The sequence below is a fragment of the Grammomys surdaster genome, unplaced genomic scaffold (genome assembly GCF_004785775.1).
Source record: "Grammomys surdaster isolate TR1022 unplaced genomic scaffold, NIH_TR_1.0 126066, whole genome shotgun sequence".
NCBI lineage: Eukaryota > Metazoa > Chordata > Mammalia > Rodentia > Muridae > Grammomys > Grammomys surdaster.
Genome location: NW_021620876.1, coordinates 93,207 through 104,178, shown reverse-complemented (window position 1 = coordinate 104,178; position 10,972 = coordinate 93,207).

Here is a 10,972-nt window from a genome sequence, read left to right as displayed (position 1 = left end):
TTCTCCCTATCCTAGGTTTTTTGTTATACCAAATGAATTTGGAAATTGCTCTATCTTTATGAAGAATTGAGTTGGGATTTTAATGGGGATTGCATTGAATCTGTCAATTGCTTTTGACAAGATGGTCATTTTTACTATATTAATCCTGCTGATCCATGAGCATGGGAGATCTTTCCATCTTCTGAGATCTGCTTCAATTTCTTTCTTCAGAGACTTGAAGTTCTTGTCCTACAGATCTTTTTTGCTTGATTAGATTCACAATGATATATTTTATATTATTTATGACTTTCGTGAAGGGTGTCATTTCTCTAATTTCTTTCTCAGCCTATTTATTCTTCTAGTAGAGGAAGGCTACTGATTTGTTTGAGTTGATTTTATATCCAGCCACTTTGCTGAAGTTGTTTATCAGGTTTAGGATTTCTCTGGTGGAAGTTTTAGGATCACTTATTTACACTATCTTATCATCTGCACATAGTTAAATTTTGACTTCTTCCTTTCCAATTTGTATCTCTTTGACTTCTTTTTGTTGTCTAATTGCTCTAGGTAGGACTTCCAGTACAATAGTTAATAGGTAAGGAGAGAGGGGCCAGCCATGTCTATGCCGGTTTTAGTGGAATTGCTTCACGTTTCTCTCCATTATTTTGATTTTGGCTACTGGCCTGGTGTATATTGATTTTACTGTTTTTAGGTATGGACCTTGAATTACTGATCTTTCCAAGACTTTTACCATGAAGGGATGTTGAATTTTGTCAAATGCTTTCTCAGCATCTAGTGAGATGATCATGTGGTTTTTTTCTTTGAGTTTGTTTATATAGTGGATTGCATTGATGGATTTCTATATATTGAACCATCCCTGCATTCCTGGGATAACGCTTACTTGATCATGATGGATGATTGTTTTGATGTGTTCTTAAATTCGGTTTGCAAGAATTTTATTGAGTATTTTTGCATTGATATTTTTAAGGGAGATTGGTCTGAAGTTTTCTTTCTTTGTTGGGTCTTTGTGAGGTATAGGCATGAGTGTGACTGTGACTTCATAGAACAAAATGGATAGTGTTCCTTCTGTTTCTATTTTGTGGAATAGTTTGAAAAGAACTGGTATTAGCTCTACCTTGAAGGTCTGATAGAATTCTTCACTAAAACCATCTGGTCCTGGGCTTCTTTTGGTGGGAGATTTTTAATAACAGATGCTATTTCTTTAGTGATTATGGGATGGTTTTGATGGTTTATCTCCTCCTAATTTAACTTTGGTAGCAAGTATCTGTCTAGAAAGTTGTCCATTTCATCCAGATTTTCCAGTTTTGTTTAGTGTAGGTTTTTGTAGTAGGATCTGATGATTTTTTTTTAGTTTCCCCAGTTTCTGTTGTTATGTCTCCCTTTCCAGTTCTGATTTTATTAATTTGGATACTGTCTTTGTGTCCTCTGGTTAGTCTGGCTAAGGGTTTATCTATCTTGTTGATTTTCTCAAAGAACCAACTCCTGGTCTTGAAGATATTTTATATAGTTCTTTCTGTTTCTACTTGGTTGATTTCAGCCCTAAGTTTGATTATTTCCTGCCATCTACTCCTTTGGGTTGTATTTGCCTCTTTTTGTTTTAGAGCTTTCAGGTGTGCCGTCAAGTTGTTAGTGTATGCTCTCTCCAGTTTGTAGGCACTTAGAGCTATGAGTTTTCCTATTATCACTGCTTTCATGGAGTCCCACAAGTTTTGGTATGATGTTTCCTCATTTTCATTAAATTCTTAAAAGTCTTTAATTTCTTTTTTTCTTCCTTGATTAAGTCATCATTGAGTAGAGCATTGCTCAGTTTCCACATGTATGTGGGGTTTCCATTGTATTTGTCATTATTAAAAACTTGTCTTAGTCTGTGGTGATCTGATAGGCTGCAAGGGATTATTTCAGTCTTTTTATATCTGTTGAGGCCTGTTTTGTGACCAATTATATGGTCTATTTTGGAGAAGGTAGAATGAGGTGCTGAGAAAAGGTATTTTCTTTTGTTTTAGGAAGAAATGTCCTACAGATATTTGTTAAATCCATTTGGTTCATAACTTCTGTTAATTTCAAAGTGTCTTTGTTTAGTTTCTGTTTCCATGATCTGTCTATTGCTGAGAGTGTGGTATTGAAATTCCCCTTTATTATTGTGTGATGTACAGTGTGTACTTTGAGCTTTAATAAAGTTTCTTTTATGTATGTGGGTGCTCTTGCATTTGGAGCATAGATGTTCAGAATTGAGAGTTCATCTTGGTAGATTTTTCCTTTGATAAGTGTGAAGTGTATTTCCTTATCTTTTTTGATTACTTTTGGTTGAAAGTTGATTTTATTTGATAATAGAATGAGTACTGCAGCTTGTTTCTTGACCATTTGCTTAGAAAATTGTTTTCCATTTTTTTTACTCTGAGGTAGTGTTTGTCTTTGTTACTGAGGTGCGTTTCCTGAATGCAGTAAAATTCTGGGTCCTGCTTGTGTATCCAGTCTGATAGTCTATGCCCTTTTAATGGGGAATTGAGTCCATTGATATTAAGAAATATTAAGATAAAATGATTGTTGCTTTCTGTTATTTTGTTATTAGAGGTGGAATTATGTTTGCGTATCTATCTTCTTTTTTGGTTGTTGGAAGATTACTTTCTTGCTTTGTCTAGGTTGTAGTTTCCATCCTTGTGATGAAGTTTTCTATAAATTATCCTTTGAAGTGCTGAATTTGTGGGAAAATATTGGGTAATTTTGTTTTTGTCATGGTTTCTCCATCTATGGTAATTGAGAGCTTTGCTGAGTATAGTAGTCTGGACTGGCATTTGTGTTCTCTTAGGGTCTGTATGATATCTGTTCAGGATCTTCTGGCTTTTACAGCCTCTAGTGAGAAGCTTGGTATAATTCTTATAAGTCTGCCTTTATATGTCACATTACCTTTTTCCCTTACTACTTTTAGTATTTTTTCTTTGTTTTGTGCATTTGATGTTTTGATTATTATGTGACAGGAGGAATTTCTTTTCTTGTCTAATCTATTTGGGGTTATGTAGGTTTCTTATATGTTCATGGACATCTATTTCTTTAGGTTAGAGAAGTTTTCCTCTATAATTTTGTTGAAGATATTTACTGGCTCTGTAAGTTGGCAATCTTCACTCTCATCTATATCTATTATCCTTAGGTTTGGTCTTCTCATTGTGTCCTGGATTTGTGGATGTTTTGAGTTAGGAGCTTTTTACATTTTGCATTTACATTGACAGTTGTGTCAATGTTTTCCATGGTATCATCTGCACATGAGAGTCTCTCTTCTATCTCTCATATTCTTTTGGTGATGCTTTTGTCTATGACTCCTGACTTCTTTCCTAAGTTTTCTATCTCCAGGGTAGTCTCCCTTTGATATTTCTTTATAGTATCTACTTCCATTTTTAGATCCTGGATGGTTTTGTTTAATTCCTTCACCTGTTTGGTTGTGTTTTCTTGCAATTCTTTAAGAGATTTTTGTTTTTCCTCTTTAAGGACTTCTTCCTGTTTACCTGCGTACTCCTGTACGTCTTTAAGGGAGTTATTTGTGACCTTCTTAAAATTCTTTATCATCATCATTAGAAGTGATTTTAATGCTGAATCCTGCTCTTCATGTGTGATGGGGTGTCCAGGGATTGCTATCGTGGGTGAACTGGGTTCTGATGATGACAAGTAACTTTGGTTTCTGTTGCTTATGTTCTTGTGTTTGCCTTTTCCATCTGGTTAACTCTAGTGCTACCTGCACTCACTGTCTCTAACTAGAGCCTGTCTTAGTGTTATCTTGCTTGTGTCAGAACTCCTCATAGTCCAGATGTCTCTTTGATCCTGTGATCCTGAGCTCCTGGGTGGAAGAACTCCTGGGACTCAGGCCACCTCTGGGATCCTGAAATCCTGCTTCTCTGAGTGCAATGGTTCCTTCTCTGCTCAGTGCACTGGTTCCTCTAGGATATGGTGACTCAAGATATGTGTCTTCACAGGAGCAGACCAGCTAGGTGTCTGGCCCAGTCAAAAGGACCAAGCAAGGGGCAGAAGGGGAGCGGTATTCCAGAGTGTTTGGTGTTGGGTGGCTGATGGGTCCTGAGAGCCCCAGGCTCCCAGTTGTATCTCTGGGAGCAGCATAGTGGGAGAGGGTTCTTACCAGCTGCTCTGAGTGCAGTGGTTCCTCTAGGATGTCTCAGGATATGTTGTCTTCACAGGAGCAGACCAGCTACATGTCTGCCTCAGCCAAAAGCAATCTAGGACATCTTATTGATCAATTTCTACACTTAACAAAAAGGTCGTGTATTTCATGAAAGTAGTAGAAATTACAACTTACATTTCAAAAACATTTGCTTTTCTCTAGTGATATTCAGAGATATTTTCTGACATTGTATACCTATCAGAATTCAAAAAGGAAGAAGAAATGAAGGAAGGATGGAAGGAAGGAAGGAAGGAAGGAAGGAAGGAAGGAAGGAAGAAAGAAAGAAAGAAAGAAAGAAAGAAAGAAAGAAAGAAAGAAAGATGGATATTGTTTGAGTATTCCAGAGTGCAAGTCATTTTTAATTCAATTTTGCACACCAAATAACCCAATACTCTCAAGCTTGTTTCATCTTTTTTCTCTCCCTGAATCTAGACAATTAGATATGTTCACTATTATAACGTTTAGTATATTTTGGGTACATATCGTCCTCCAGACTGTTAAACACATGTAAACAGATATTTTCTATACAGTTTTATTCTTTTTAAATTTTAAAATATATTTTATACTTAGTCACTTTGCACCCTGCTCACTGCCCCCTTCCTGATCACCCTTCCTGATCCTCCCCCCATTTCCCCTCTCCTTCTCCATTCAGTTGGTAGGGTTCCCTCTGGGGATCATGTACCAAGGGTCCAGGATAGTTGACTCTGTTGGTTTTCCGATGGAGTTTCTATCTCCTTAAGGGCTGCAACTCTTTCTCCTATTCTTCCATAATAGTTGTCTATCTCCACCCACTGTTTGGCTTTGGATGTATGCATCTGTATGAGTCAGTTGATGAGTAGAGATGTCTGTAAGTGTAACAGAGTATCATAAATAGTGTAGGGATTGGCACTTGTCTATGGGATGGGTCTCAAGGTTGGCCAATTATTGGTTGCCCATTCCCTCAGTTTCGTCTCCATATACAATCCTTGCATTTCTTGTAGGCAGGATAACTTTTGGGTCACAAGATTTTTAGGTGGGTTTGTGTTCCTATTAATTCTTTTTAACTAACATAGATCTCACACACAAAAAAGAGGCATTGAATTAGTAGAGACTTTGAATAAATTCAAGAACTAAAAATGCATGCTTAACATATCTTCAATGACAAGTCACTAACTTCTACTTCCTTTAAAATGAAATTCAAAAATACTATTGTTTATTTTAGTGACAAGACTTAGATATCATTAAAAAGGTAGAAAGGCTGTTTCATCCTGAGAAAATTCCTTTTGAATTTTATTTTATTAATTGATTGATTGATATATTGATTGATTGATTGAATGATTGATTGAGTTTAAACTTCAGACTTTATTCCCCATCCTCTGTCCACCCTCTGACTGTTCCATATCCCATACCTCCTTCCCTGCATTTCTGTCTCCACAGGAAATCCCCACCCCCATCCACACCAGACATCTAAACTCCCTGGGACCTCCAATCTCTTGATGGTTAGGTGCATCTTCTCTGACTACACCTAGATCAGCAGTCCTCTGCTGTATATGTGTTGGGGGCATTATATCAGCTGGTGTATGCTGCCTGGTTGGTGATCCAGTATCTGAGAAATCTCTGGGGACCAGATTAATTGAGACTGCTGGTATTCCTAAAAGGAAGCCTTCCTCCTCAGCTTCTTTCAGCTTTCCCCTAATTCAACCACAAGGGTCAGCATCTTCTGTCTATTGACTGAGTGCAAATATCTGCATCTGACTCTTTCAGCTTCTTGTTGGGTTTTTGGGAGAGCAGTCATGATAGGTCCCTTTTTGTGAGCATTTCATAGCCTCAGTAATAGTGTCAAGTCTGGGGTCTCCCCTTGAGCAGGATGCCACTTGGGCCTGTCACTGGATCTTCTTTTCTAAAGCTCCTCTCCTTTTCCATCTATGCAGTCAAGAACAATAATGGGTCAGAGTTTGACTGTGGGATGGAAACTTCATCCCTCACTTGATGCCCTGTCTTTCTGCTGGAGGTGGACTCTACAAGTTCCCTCTCCCCTACGTCCAGCATTTCATCTACAGTCCCTCTCTTTGAGTCGTGAGACTCTCTCACTTCTCAGGTTTCTGATGCATTCTGGAGGGTCCCCCAACATCCTACCTCACGAGGTTTCATGTTTCCATTCTTTCTGCTGGCCCTCAGGGATTTCAGTCCTTTTCCCCCACCCAGTACCAAATCATTTTCCCCTCTCTTCTCCATCATTCCTTTCCCCTCCCAGATCCCTCCCGCCCACCTTGTGGTTGCTTTCTTTTCCCTCCCACATGAGACTGAGGTATCCTCAAATGGGCCTATCAGCTTGTTGAAATTTTTGAGTTCAGTGGGCTATATCTTAAGTATTCAGCACTTTTTTGTTTTGGCTAATATTCACTTATTAGTGAGTACATACCATGCATGCCCTTTTTGGTCTGAATTATGTCACTCAGGATGATATTTGCTAGTTTCATTCATTTGCCTGCAAAACTTAGGATATCCTCATTCTTAATAGCTATGTAGTATTCCATTGTGTAAATGAACTACATTTTCTGTATCCATTTTTCTGTCATGGGATATTTATGTTGATTCCAGCTTCTAGGTATCACAGAGAAGGGCACTATGAACATAGAGGAATATGTGTCCCTGTGTCATGGTGCGGTATCTTTTAGATATATGCCCAAGAGTGGTATAGCTGGATATTAAGGTAGATCTATTTCTAATTTTCTGAGGAATCTCTAGATTGATTTCCAGAGTTGTTGTACCAGTTTGTAATCCCACCAACAATGGAAGATTCTTCTTTCTCCACATCCTTGCCAACATGTGCTGTCACCTGAAGTTTTTATCCTAGCCACTCTGATTAGTCTAAGGTGGAATCTCAGGGTCATTTTGATTTGCATTTCTCTGATCATTTAGGACTTTGAATATTTCTTTAGGTGTTTCTCATCCATTCAAGATTCCTCTGTTTTGAATTCTCAGTTTAGTTCTATGATTGGGTTGTTTGGTTTTTTTTGGTGGTTAGCTTCTTGAGTTTTTTATATACTTTTGATATTAGCCCTCTATCAGATGTGAGGTTAGTGAAGATATTTTTCCCAATCTGTAGCTTGTCTATTTGTCTTACTAGCTATGTATTTTGCCTTACAGAAGCTTTCCAGTTTCATGAGATCCCATTTACCAATTCTTGATCTTATAGTGTGTGTTAGTAATCTGTTAAACTCCACCTGCAACAGCCACGTATGTTCCTCCCCAGAGTTACCTGGCAACAGGCAGGTAGCCCTGCCCACTATAAAAGGGGCTGCTTGGCCCCTCCTCTCTCTCTTGTTCCTTGTCTCCATGCACCTGCAGGTTGTTGTCTCCCCTCCCCCCTTCTCTTCCCCCTCTCTCCACGTGATCATGGCCGGCCTCTACTCCTCTCTACTTCTCTCTCTCTCTCCTCATGCTCTCCCACTCTCTTAATAAACCTCCCCTCGTGGAACCATCTTGGCCTGCTGTGATCTGTACAAGCTGCGTGTATCCTTTTAGTGTGAGCAATTGGAGTTCTGTTTAGGAAATTTTCCCCATGGCAATTAGTTCAAAGTTCTTTCTCATTGGTCTAACTGGCTGTTGATATGTAGAAAAATAAAAATAGACTCATATTTGTCACCCAGCACAAAGCTCAGGTTCAAGTGGATCATGGGCCTCAACACAAAACCTGATACACTAAATCTAATAGAAAAGAAAGTGGGAGCCGGCTGGTGGTGGTGCACGCCTTTAATCCCAGCACTTGGAAGGCAGAGACAGGTGGATTTCTGAGTTCGAGGCCAGCCTGTTCTACAGAGTGAATTCCAGGACAGCCAGGGCTATACAGAGAAACCCTGTCTCAAAAAACCAAAAAAAAAAAAAAAGAAAGAAAGAAAGAAAGAAAGAAAGAAAGAAAGAAAGAAAGAAAGTGGGAAAGACTTTTTTGAACTTTCAGTGGTTACTATGCTGCCATACTTAAAGTTTGTTGAAGTGATGTAGTAGTACATACTAGTCACATCCCTTGAGAATTCTAAATAAGCTAAATTCTACAAACAAATGGACAGCATGCATACCAGTGCCTATTAAATATGGCAAGAAATGTTTTATAGCAAAGAGACACTGCTTATACAACATTGCAAATTAGAGTTGTGTGTAATTACAATACAGACCACAATTGATTTCCTTCTAATTTTTTTTAGGGTCATCCTTATTTAATGATAAGAGCAGAAATTCATGGAAATGCTATCAAGTATGTTGCAGTTTCTCAAAAAAAAAAAAAAGCATGTCTGTCCAAAAATGTGACAGTTCTAAGTATATATTTCCTCTAATTCTTATCTGATAGAATAAAATTAGTTTCAATGAAAATGAGGATGTAATTTCTCATAGACAAATCATGAAGAAATTTTCCATACACAGATTGTTCTGTAAATAAATACAAATAAGAAATGACATTTTTACAGAAACTTTGCAATTTTATGAAGTCCCATTTGTCAATTCTTGATCTTAGAGCATATGCCATTGGTGTTCTGTTCAGGAACTTTTTCCCTGTGCCCAAGTATTCGAGGCTCATCCCCATCTTTTCTTCTATTAGTTTAGTGTATTGTAAGGGGCCTCAAGGGGAGTTCCGACGCTCACCCAGAGTTGCGCGCACCCAAGGAAACATGGAGACCTGCTTGATGCAAAATAGGAAAAGGTAGTTTACTTACAAGGGCCCTTGGGTCGAAAACACATCCCATGCAAGGGAAGGATTTCTAGGACCAGCTCTGACAGTTTAAAGTTTATATAGGGAACGGCGCAGGTGGAAAGGGGAGAGAGGGAAACTTTGGCGCGGTTACATTTGATTGGATATTTTAAACGTCAGCAATAGGTGAAAGTTATCATTTTGGCAGGCACAGCAAACTTTTCCTGGTGGTCATGATGACTCATATTTTTTTTTTTTTTGTATTTTCGGCCATCAAACCTCAAACTTTCTTATAGGAGAATAAAAACACCAGATGGCCCATTTCTCATTTGGGCTTGTTTAGACTTTTCAAGGTTTGTCTTGGTTTTGTTCCTACATTAGTGGTCATCTTGCCCTAGGAGGAACTGGTTATATTTTGTTTTGGCTGTTTTCAGCAAATTGTTGGTGTCTGGGGGGTTCTGCTGAGGTATTTTGATTTTTTGTCCTCACAGTATCTGGTTTTATGTGGAGGTCCTTTATCCACTTAGACTTGAGCTTTGTACAAGGAGATAAGAATGGATCAATTTTCATTCTTCTACATGTTGTCCTCCAGTTGAACCAGCACCATTTGTTGAAAATGCTGTCCTTTTTCCACTGGAAAGTTTTAGCTCCTTTGTCAAAGATCAAATGACCAGAGGTGTGTGTGTTCATTTCTGGGTCTTCAATTCTATTCCATTGATCTTCCTGCCTGTCTCTGTACCAATACCAAGTAGTTTTTATCACTATAGCTCTGTAGTACAGCTTAAGGTCAGGGATGGTAATTCCTCCAGAAGTTCTTTTATTGTTGAGAATAGTTTTCGCTATCCTGTGTTTTTTGTTATTCTATATGAATTTGAGAATTTCCTTTTCTAACTCTGTGAAGAATTGAGTTGGGATTCTAATGGGAATTGCATTGAATCTGTAGATTCCTTTCGGCAAGATGGCCATTTTTATTATATTAATCCTGCCAATCCATGACCATGGGAGATCTTTCCATCTTCTGAGATCTTCTTCAATTTCTTTCTTCAGAGACTTGAAGTTCTTGTCATACAGGTCTTTCACTTGCTTGGTTAGATTCACACCAAGGTATTTTATATTATTTGCAACTATTGTGAAGGGTGTCATTTCCCTAATTTCTTTTTCAGTCTGTTTATCTTTCATGTAGAGGAAGGCTACTGATTTGTTTGAGTTGGTTTTATAACCAGACACTTTACTGAAGTTGTTTACCAGGTTTAGGAGTTCTCTGGTGGAAGTTTTGGGGTCACTTAAGCATACTATTATATCATCTGCAAATAGTGATATTTTTGACTTCTTCTTTTCCTATTGGTATCCCTTTGACTTCTTTTTGTTGTCTAATTGCTCTGGCTAGGACTTCTAGTACTGTATTGAATAGGTAAGGAGAGTGTGGGCAGCCTGGTCTAGTCCCTGATATTAGTGGGATTGCTACAAATTTCTCTCCATTTAGTTTGATTTCTGTAAGGCAAAGGACACTGTCAATATGACAAAATGACAACCAACAAATTGGGAGAAGATCTTTACCAATCTTACATCTGATAGAGGGCTAATATCCAATATATACAAAGAACTCAAGAAATTAGACTCCAGACAACCAAATTACCCTATTAAAAAATGGGGTATAGAGCTTAACAAAGAATTTTCAACGGAAGAAACTCGAATGGCCGAGAAGCATCTAAAGAAATGTTCAGCATCCTTAGTCGTCAGGGAAATGCAAATCAAAACAACCCTGAGATTCCATCTCACACCAGTCAGAATGGCTAAGATTAAAAACTCAGGTGATAGTAGATGCTGGCGAGGGTGTGGAGAAAGAGGAACACTCCTCCATTGTTGGTGGGACTGCAAGATGGTGCAACCACTTTGGAAATCAGTCTGGCGGTTCCTCAGAAAATTGGACATAGCATTACCCGAGGATCCAGCTATACCACTCCTAGGCATATATCCAGAAGATGCTTGAACATATAATAAGGACATATGCTCAACTATGTTCATAGCACCCTTATTTATAATAGCCAGAAGCTGGAAAGAACCCAGATGTCCTTCAACTGAGGAATGGATTCAAAAAATGTGGTATATTTACACAATGGAGTATTACTCAGCTATTAAAAACA